Genomic DNA, 9,280 nt, shown 5'->3' on the forward strand with positions numbered 1-9,280 from the left:
AAAGAACTTTTGTATGTGCTTTCCCTAGGTTCACCAATTATTAATTCCACTTCATTTGCTTTGGCATTCACTCTCTATATATACCTTTTCTTTTTTCCTGAACTACTTAAGGCTAAGTTGTGCTCCTTTACCTCTAAACAGTGATGATTTCCTAACAATGATATTTTCTTGCACAATCACTGCAAATGATCTATGTCAGAAATTTTACGTTGATAATGTTGACTTCATCTCTAGTCCATATTCAGATTTTGCCACTATTCCAGTAACGTCCTTCATAGCTTTTTTTTTTTTCACCCCAGGAACCAGTCCACAATCATGCAGTGCATTTAATTCTCGTATCTCTTAAGTCTAAATATGAAACAGTTTTTCAAAACTTTGTTCTTCAGGTTATTGGCAATTTGTGAAGAGCATATGCTGGTTGTTGCATAGAATGATCCCCAGTTTGGGTTTGTCCTGTTTCCTCATGATTGTTTCAGGTTATTCATTTGTCATGCGGGGTGTCATGCGGGGTCTCAGCTCCTGCTCCCCACATAGGAACGCAGGATAGGGTGAGGTGAAAACGGAAGACCCATGGAGCCATAGATAGGGGAGTCAGACCATTACAGTCTCACTGGCGGCTGGGTTGGAGACACAGGAGGCAGAAGCCACACGATCTGCAACCCCCCGTCCACTTATCTGTGCCAACCAACCTCACTTGCTAGCTGCAATCCGCCTCTCTGCAATCCGTAATCCACAGTCCAGCATGCCACTTCACACGCCAGGACACCACACCACTACGCCACACCACTACACTACCCCCTTGCTAGCTTAGCCACAGCAGTTATATCAGTGGCTAATGGCTAACCAGTAACAGCCGATGGCCAACTAGTCACAGCTGATAACCATCTACTACCTGAGCCAGCACCTTTCTATGTGAGGCCGAGAGCCTGGAAACTGCTCTGTGGAGCTCTGTCCCCACAGCATGTTTGACAAGGCTACCACAGAAGTGGTATTGTGTCCTCAGTGCCTCCTAATAGAAGGCCCCTGATGTGTGTCTGTCTCATTGGTGTCTTGATTAAGGTGGTGTCCATGAGGTTTCTCCACTGTCAAGTTATTTGTCTCTTTGTAGTTAAAAAGTCATTTAAGAAGAGAGATTTTCAGACTCGAACTCTCCTGCTCTTCATCCAACTTTAAGTTGCATATCTGTTCCCTTAAAAGGATAATACAGGTGGATTTATATTTATGGAGAATGGAAAGTGATTTATTGCTTATTTTCCACCAGTAGTTTACAACCTACTCACCTCTCCACCAGTGGAAAAAAAACTAAAATATAAGCAAAGATGTGCAAAAAAGTACATAAGGAAGTCAAAAGCCAACAGTTGAGGGATATATCGGGGGTGCCAAAAAAAAAAAACGTATGCACATTTTAAGAGATGGTCAATATTGCTCAAGCAGTAGTTTGCCATTATCAGAAGTGTCGACGCTGATGGTAACCACTTTGAGCACCTCTTGTAATTGCAGAAGTCAAATGTGACTTGTATTTATCTTTTGTTATTGGTGTGTATTATTACAATTTTAATAGTTTTTTTCCTTTCTTAAAACCTGTATACATTTTTTTTGGCACTCTCTGTATATAGTGCAGGAGCCCTGAGTGTAACAAATATATCTTGAGAATGTGAATAGTATAGATGGGCAAGTGTGTTTTTGGTGAACCAGGAAAGGAGGAAAAGAATCTGATCAGTATATAGGGACCAATTTGTAGAATTTTCCTTCATTGTCCAGTCAAGTTTGTTTATTTCTCAATATTTTCAGAAGCACAGCACTTTGACAACATAGACTTTTAATCTTATAGCTACATCATGAACCACACAGCCTAATTGTACTTTGGAAGATGTCATGTAACAACCTAAAGTAGCTTCTGAGGACTCTAGCATAGCAAAAAAGCCCCCTTGATTTGCATCAAGCCAGGTAAAAAGCAAAAGGCATCTTGAGGTTGAAATGTAAGAAGGCATAGGTCATTCTGGGGGTAAAAATAATTATCCAGCAGAGTAGAGGCTGAGTCATTCCTTCCTGCTCCCTTCCCCCACTTTAAAACCATAGTTTTTTTAGGTTGAAAGAAACCATAGTTTCTTTAGGTTCAAAGGGTTGAAGCAGAAATCTTCAGGAGTTCTTGGAAAATGACAGACGAGCAGGTTAATAACCTCAGGTAGCAAGTGTTATGCTATAAAATACATTGCCGAAAATACTTCTGAATTTCTGATGCATTTAAATTTAGGGCAATCTTAGTACATTTTCTAAAGAAGTATGTTCAAATTAAGGCTCCAGCTGACTGTCACCCAGTCACTTCCCCCATTAAGTCGTGCCCAATTCTTTCATCAGCATATTATTCAACAGATGTTTGTTCAGTGTTTTCCATGAGCAAGGTTCTTATGGATACAGGGGCAAGCAAAAACAATATATGAGATCAATTAGGATTTTGTTGGTCACAATAGAGAGAAAACTTGGCCCAAATTGACAAAAGAAAAAAAAACAGAATATTGGTTGATAAAACTGAAATGTCCAAAGGCAGGGCCAGCCCAGATCTGGTCTGCTGCAGAGGCCCGTGATGTATAGCCTTGGGCCCACCTTTCTCAGACTCGACACTTTTGCCCTCCTTCACGTCATGCTTCATAATAACCACCGTGGTGACATTGCCTCTCCAGAATAAGTCTGTGTCTGCCTTCCCGGCCAGTGCCCAGGTTCGCTCTGCTTGACCTGCACTAGGTCAGGTTTTCATTCCTAAACCAATTAGTGGGGTCTGGAGGAAGGGATGTGCTTCCTCCAGATGGCTAGAATCTATTCGAGCCCATCTTTGATGCTGAGTTGGTAACCAGCTCCATCTAAACTGAATTTTGCCAAATTCTGCTTTCTGTTGCCCTCGTGTTGCTCACAGCCTCGTTGAAGAGGCAGGAACAAAGCTGTGAGACTACATTAAGGGGCACACAGTCCAGACTGGGAAGTGGGAAGTGCCATTTGAGTTGCGATCCGAATGGTAGAGCAGGAGTTAATCAAAAATAGAGATTAGGGAGAGAAACAATTTGTGCATTTGGGGGAAATTTATCATTTTACTTTCTCTTTGGAGAGTTGGTATATAATAAGGTACTGAACAATCGGAATGGTACCCTGTAGAGGCCGCAGTTCTAAGGGCCACTGCAGGAGAGCACCGGTGGGCTGCAGGGGGCCACACAACCTGGGGAGGGTTAGGGAAGAGGGGGTTAGAGGAGCACCCCGCCTTGGTCTGCCTCTTTCCTGCTGGGGTCTAAGACCAGCAGGGCTGGGGCTGGGACAATTACTATTAACCAATTGCCGTGGAAGCAGATAAACATCTAAATAACTGGCATGGCCCCAGAGGGGTTGTTGAATTGTGTGTGTTTATTTTATATATATTTATGTAAGAGATGGAGGTTGGAAGACTGAATTTCCGCCCTTGAGTGTACCTCATTCTTCTAGGTCTCTTCTCACTGTCTACCAACCATCAAACCTTCTCTATGTGTTAGTCAATAAATGTTGACTAAACATACAGATGACTATATTGGTAGCATGGGAAAATAATCTACATTCATGCCTGATTGATACAGATTTTGCCCTGGAGCAAATTCTCAAATGCTTCCCTAGATTCTGCAGAGCACCTTAGGCATTGATTCACAACTAGAGGCTTCTAGAATTTGAATCAACAACTGCCTGAGGTTTGTGAGGTGAGAGGCTCCCAGCCTGGAGTGACATGTTGATTCCATTGTGGAGTTTTGGAAACTCACATGGAAAACAAATGAAGAGATGTGTTTTATTTGAACCATACAGTACTTATTAAATTAACGGCCACATTAAAATGTCAGGAGATGAAGCATTGACATCTTGATTCTTGTCTTTTCTTTGAAGAGGTAGAAAATTTGGGCCTGCATTCAAGTGTGGTGACCATTGTCTGGAACCAGCGAGGCTGCCTCTTTAGATGGCATGCTCTAATTTGCGTTTCTTCCACCTTGCCTGCTTCTTCCATATGTATTGCGGTCCTGGCCCTTGGGTACTAGCTCTGCAAATAGCAAGATCTAAGGTTTCTATTAGAAAACCATCCCAAGGTAAAAAGAGTAAGACATTTGATCATCCTTGGCACCACCCTTCTGGCCTTTTCGCCATTTTAACCTCCGCAACAGGAGAGCAAACTTCATTGCTGCGTGAAGGACTCTCACAGCTGAAACAGAGTAATCCCCAACCCAGCTGACCTTAATCCCTTAGCTTTGTGCTGGCTGGAAATATTAAATAATCATTTCCAGTTACACCTCCTGTCATTTCCCTTTAGTTTACAATTTCCTCCTCCAAGTTTCTGTTTTAACAGCCTGAAACCCAGAACTGACCTCCTCCAGCTTGGATAAGTCATGTTGTAACCTCCTTTTAGTCTTTGAAGCGTCTTTAGGCCTAAAGTCCAGTCCTATGGGATTTCAAGTAAAACTCCCATCCACAAGTCACTCCTCCATCCATCCAAGTCAGTCACATTTACTTATTCATTTGGTTAAATGGGGAACAGTATTGACAAGATCCTTATCCTCAAGCAATTTGGAGCCTAATAGGGAAACTCAAACGTGAACCTGCAATTGTCATACTCTGGGACAAGTGCTCACCAGGTAGGATTGCCAGATAAAATGCAGGATGCCCAGTTAAAATTGCATGGTTTATTTGTTAAACTTGGTAACCCCACCACCAGGGGAAGTGTCAGGTGCAAGGGAACATACATGCGGAAGACCAGGGAGGCTTCTGAGAAGAATGCCATTGAGGCCCACGTGAGTCAGAAGAGCGTGGAGGTTAGGGGAGTATTCCATGAAGAATGTACTATTCTGTACCTGTGAAGGCCTGGCTTCGAGCAGCCCCAGGAAATTCAAGGTTGTGAAGCTCAGGACGGTTGGAGCATGGAGGTGGAAAAGTGTGTCCCAAGGGGAGACTGGAAAGGCAATGAAGTCCTGCCATGAAATCTGGACTTGATCCTAAGCACAATGGGGTCAGAGGGATGCATTGTGGGATGTTAAACAGCAGAATGATGTAAGATTTGTCTGTGAGAAGATTCCTGGCTGGAGTGTAGTGGTTGAGGATGGGGGCGGGGTGGTATCTGGAGATGGGAGAAGGGCGAGTGGTGCCGGATGCAGTGATAATAGTGAGCCATGGCAGTGGCTATAAGGAAAAGAGAAACAGATGAGCTACTTAGTGGATGGATGATTACATGTACGAGATGAAGGTAAGAGAAAGGTCAAGTATAACTTATATAGTGAGTGGCAGACGGTTCCACTCAGTGGGACAGGAGACACGGGGAAGTGAGTATTGCGCTGTCATTTGTTTGTTTCTCTGCATTTCCAGGTACTGCCTGGCAGTCCTAGCTCTGGCTGTGGCAACACCACATCCTTCCTCGTCCCTCCAGCCATGGGGTGGCTTTGGCTTCTGCTCTTGTGACTCTCTGGGCTTCTTACCATCCTGTTTGCCCTTTTAGCTTTTCCATCATCATGATTTTTTGCTGTATCTAACTGCCTGTGACGGGCTATTTTTTCTGAGTGGACATGAAGTAATGCGGACCTGTTGATTTTGAGGTGCCTAAGACATTTAAATGGAGACGTTTAACAAGAAGTCACATATATAGATCTAAAGCTTCAGAGAGTAGGCTTGGATGGAAACAGGTTTAGATGTTAATTGAATCTAGGGGAGTGGATGAGATCTTTCAGGGACGCGGCATAAAGGGAAATCAAAGAGCCCCGTGAGAAACACCACAAAGAAAGATCGACTCAGAAAGAGACTGAGAGGGCATGGTGTGAGAGAGAAAACTATCAGAGTTGGGCAGCACAGAAACCAAGGAAACAGATATTGTCAAGATTGTTTATGATGGTAACTCTGAGACATTGTTTATGATGGTAACTCTGCTTGGAGGTCACATGGCTAAAGATTGAGAAGTATTCCTTTGGACTTGTCAACAAAGAAATCATCGGAGGGAGCTTCAAGGAGAGCAGTTTCATGAATGGTGGGGCACAGTGGGCTGAAGTGTAGGTGGGAGGGGAGCAACTCAAGAAATTCTATGGTGAAGGAAAAGAAGAGGGGGTTGGATAGAAGGACACAGAATAAGCTGAAGGAGGGTGTTTTCCCAGGGGAGAGCCTTGTGGCTACCTACTTAACTGTGGGTAGGAAGGGTCCACTGACTGCATGTTCCCTTTCTCTACTTTCCACACAAATCGTGGAGGCTGCTCTCAATTCTATGGGTCAGCAGCCCTTGATTCATTTGGCTTTGTCCTCTTATCTCATGGTACATCTGGGTCATATGTTATGTGAAGGTTAACTTCTTAAATAGATAAGAAATTACTAAGGGTTCATGTTCTTGAGAACTCCTCTAGGCTCGGACCATTTTGGAGACTTACACACTATTTCTTAAAAAGTCAAAGTAACCCATTTCTCCTTTAGCATTGGGAGAGATTGCTGTTCTTTTGAGCCCATTGAAGGAGTCGACTTACACTTAAGAATAATATTCCTTGGAAAATGCAAAAGGTGAGCTACTCTGGCTGTGAGGGGCCTTCAAGCCTGAGCCTTCCTGAGAGATGGCAATCATACCTCCCACTGACCTCTGACTGCGCTATGAGCACATCGAGTGGGATGGTAGGTAAAATCACTGACATGGTTTAAATAATTTTTTTCTCTCTTTTATTCAGAGTAGATTTGATGGAATTTATATAAAATATGTAAATTAAATATCATTATGATGGGGCTTAACTGTATCTTCGTGAACCCCCTTCTCTTATCCTTTTTCTACATCTGCCCCTTTAAGTGCTTGAGAACTGTCTACCCAATCGGTTCACGAAGCATGTCTTCCTCCTCATCTGGTCATTGTTGACAACTTGTTCTCTCCCCCACTCCTGGTAGTCTCACTCCTCTCCAAGGACCTGTTAGGTCCAGGGAGGTTGGTTCACTTTGAGCAAGTAACTGTCAACCGTGTGGATAGGATGAAATGACCGTGAGGTATTTATACCGATGGGAGTCCAGGAGAATGAAAGAAAGAGAAGGTCTTTCTATGCTCCAGAAGTTCTGAGACACACGTGCTCGGGTCTATATATTGCTATGCACCCAGTCTTGCCTTTCTTTTCTCTTTTGACATCCCCTAGGTTTCTGCTCTCCTTGTCCATTCCTGGAGGTCAGTATCAGCCTAGGGGTGGTCCCAAAATGCTTCCTACTTTCAAGCCCTAATGTTCCCTGCTTGGATCGCCCTGGCATTCATTATAATACGGAGTGTGTTTTTCTGCCCTGGGCTATCTTCTCTGGTGTTAATGTTGGGGAAGGTCATCCAGAGGACCTGACTGCTGGTTGACTCGCGAGCTGGATCTGGGCAATCCCAGGCTCTTCACCCCCTCCCCATCTTCAGACTGTACACTCTGCCCACCAGTCCCACAGTGGGTGTTATTTTCAAAGATGCAGCCTTGAGAGAGCCATGTGTTGCTGAGACCATCTGGACAGTGTACATGACTGAACCCCATTAAGGCCTCCATATAAACTCTTAAGATTCTGATGGGCAGTGGAGAGACCGACTCATCCTGTGGCCCAAGACAAACCTGGTAAGTTCCTTTGCTTGTTACTGCCACCTACCAATCTGGAGTGGCCCGCCTCCTTCTTGCTCCCCAGTGTACGGGGGCCAGTTTGTGAACCAATGGATAATCTTAATGCTCCGTTTTCTTCCAAGTATATACAAATAAAATAACGTGTTTGTGGTCCAAGTTATACAAAGAACCAAACATATACTTTCCACTATATCCTTAAAGTACCCGTTGGTGTTAAATTGACATGTTTCTTCACTCTTCTTGTTCTTTGGGTTGTTTTTTCATCCATGTCTGTTTTTGTTCAGATGATTGTCTACTAATTTATAAAAATATTACCTGAATTTGGATATACTACTGTGTTTTACTCTCAATTTCAGTTTATATCCTTTGCTCTCCAATAATCATTGGAGTGCTAATTTCAATAAATTCACACAGGGATTCACAATAACAAAAACGCTTTTGAAAAATAAAACCTTAACATTTGCTGAGTAGTTTATACTTCACATGCATATGCTTTTAATTCTTACTCAAAACCCACCTTATCATGGATGGAATTGCTCTTACACCTGTGGGATCAGATAGGGGCTGGGGGCTGGTTGGGCCACAGGTGTCCATGGTGATGGTAGGTCAAGGCCTAGCTCTGAACCGACACACCATGGTTTCTGCTACATTCTAGCGGCCAAGGCAAGTCGCAAAGTGAACCCAGATTCAAGGGTGGGGAGAGCTGTAAAACCACAGTGCAAAGGGTCAGGCTACAAGGAGACTATCTGGAGCTATTTGTGTTATTTTGGAAGACAACTTCTGCCTTCCTCAAGGAGGTCCTCGAAAACTTTTTTTTAAACATCCCAGATTCCGATAAATCTCCATCTCTGGCTTGGTGGTCCCTAAAAATTCCCAATCAATTTTGATGAGGGGGCAAGTTGTGACAGGAGTTGTCTCTCTAAATTAGTAGCTCTATTATTGACATTACATTGCCCCTCATACATTATTTATAAGGTTTCCCTGTAAGTGTGTGCAATTATATTTCTGTGTACATTTTGAGAAATAAATTGTACAGGTCTCTTTTCTTTCACATTTCTTAGAGAGGTTATAGAGGCAGTAAAAATGTCCAAATTTGTGAAAATTGGAATAATCAAGAGTTACCTGTATAGAATGCTGTTAACTACAGCAATTCATGCGAGAGTACGTTCCATTTGAGACACTCAGGGTCTGTTAACAGATTAAAAGTAGTAAAAGACACTGATCTAGAGAATTTTCATTATCTTGTACTTTGAAAACTCAGATTTTCATTGGTTTGAAAGGGCCTGAAAATACATTTTTATTACTAGGGGCATAGAAGCTTCTAGCAGTCTTCTTAATAAAGCAAGGTGAGTTATAAGGAATCATCTGATGAAGGGTAAATGTACCATCCTCCATTTTAAGAAAAATACAATATAAAAGTCTTAGCATGGAAGAAAATCTTTATATGATCTTTTAAGAAAACCTCAAGAAAAATAAAGACATGACACTATATTAAATTTAAAGCCGATGACTTATAAGCAAAGAAAAGCAAAGACAGTCTGATTAAGGCTGTTGCATTGTTCTGGCAGTTTTTTACGTCTCCCCCATTTCTGGGGCCTTTTTAGATCATAAGCTTTTAGGGCACAAAGAACAACTCCATCTTGATGGAGTCCTGAGCAAATTCACGGAGAGGTTCTCAATAAATAGGCATT

This window comes from Rhinolophus hipposideros (assembly GCF_964194185.1).
Source record: "Rhinolophus hipposideros genome assembly, chromosome: 11".
In the NCBI taxonomy this organism is placed as follows: domain Eukaryota; kingdom Metazoa; phylum Chordata; class Mammalia; order Chiroptera; family Rhinolophidae; genus Rhinolophus; species Rhinolophus hipposideros.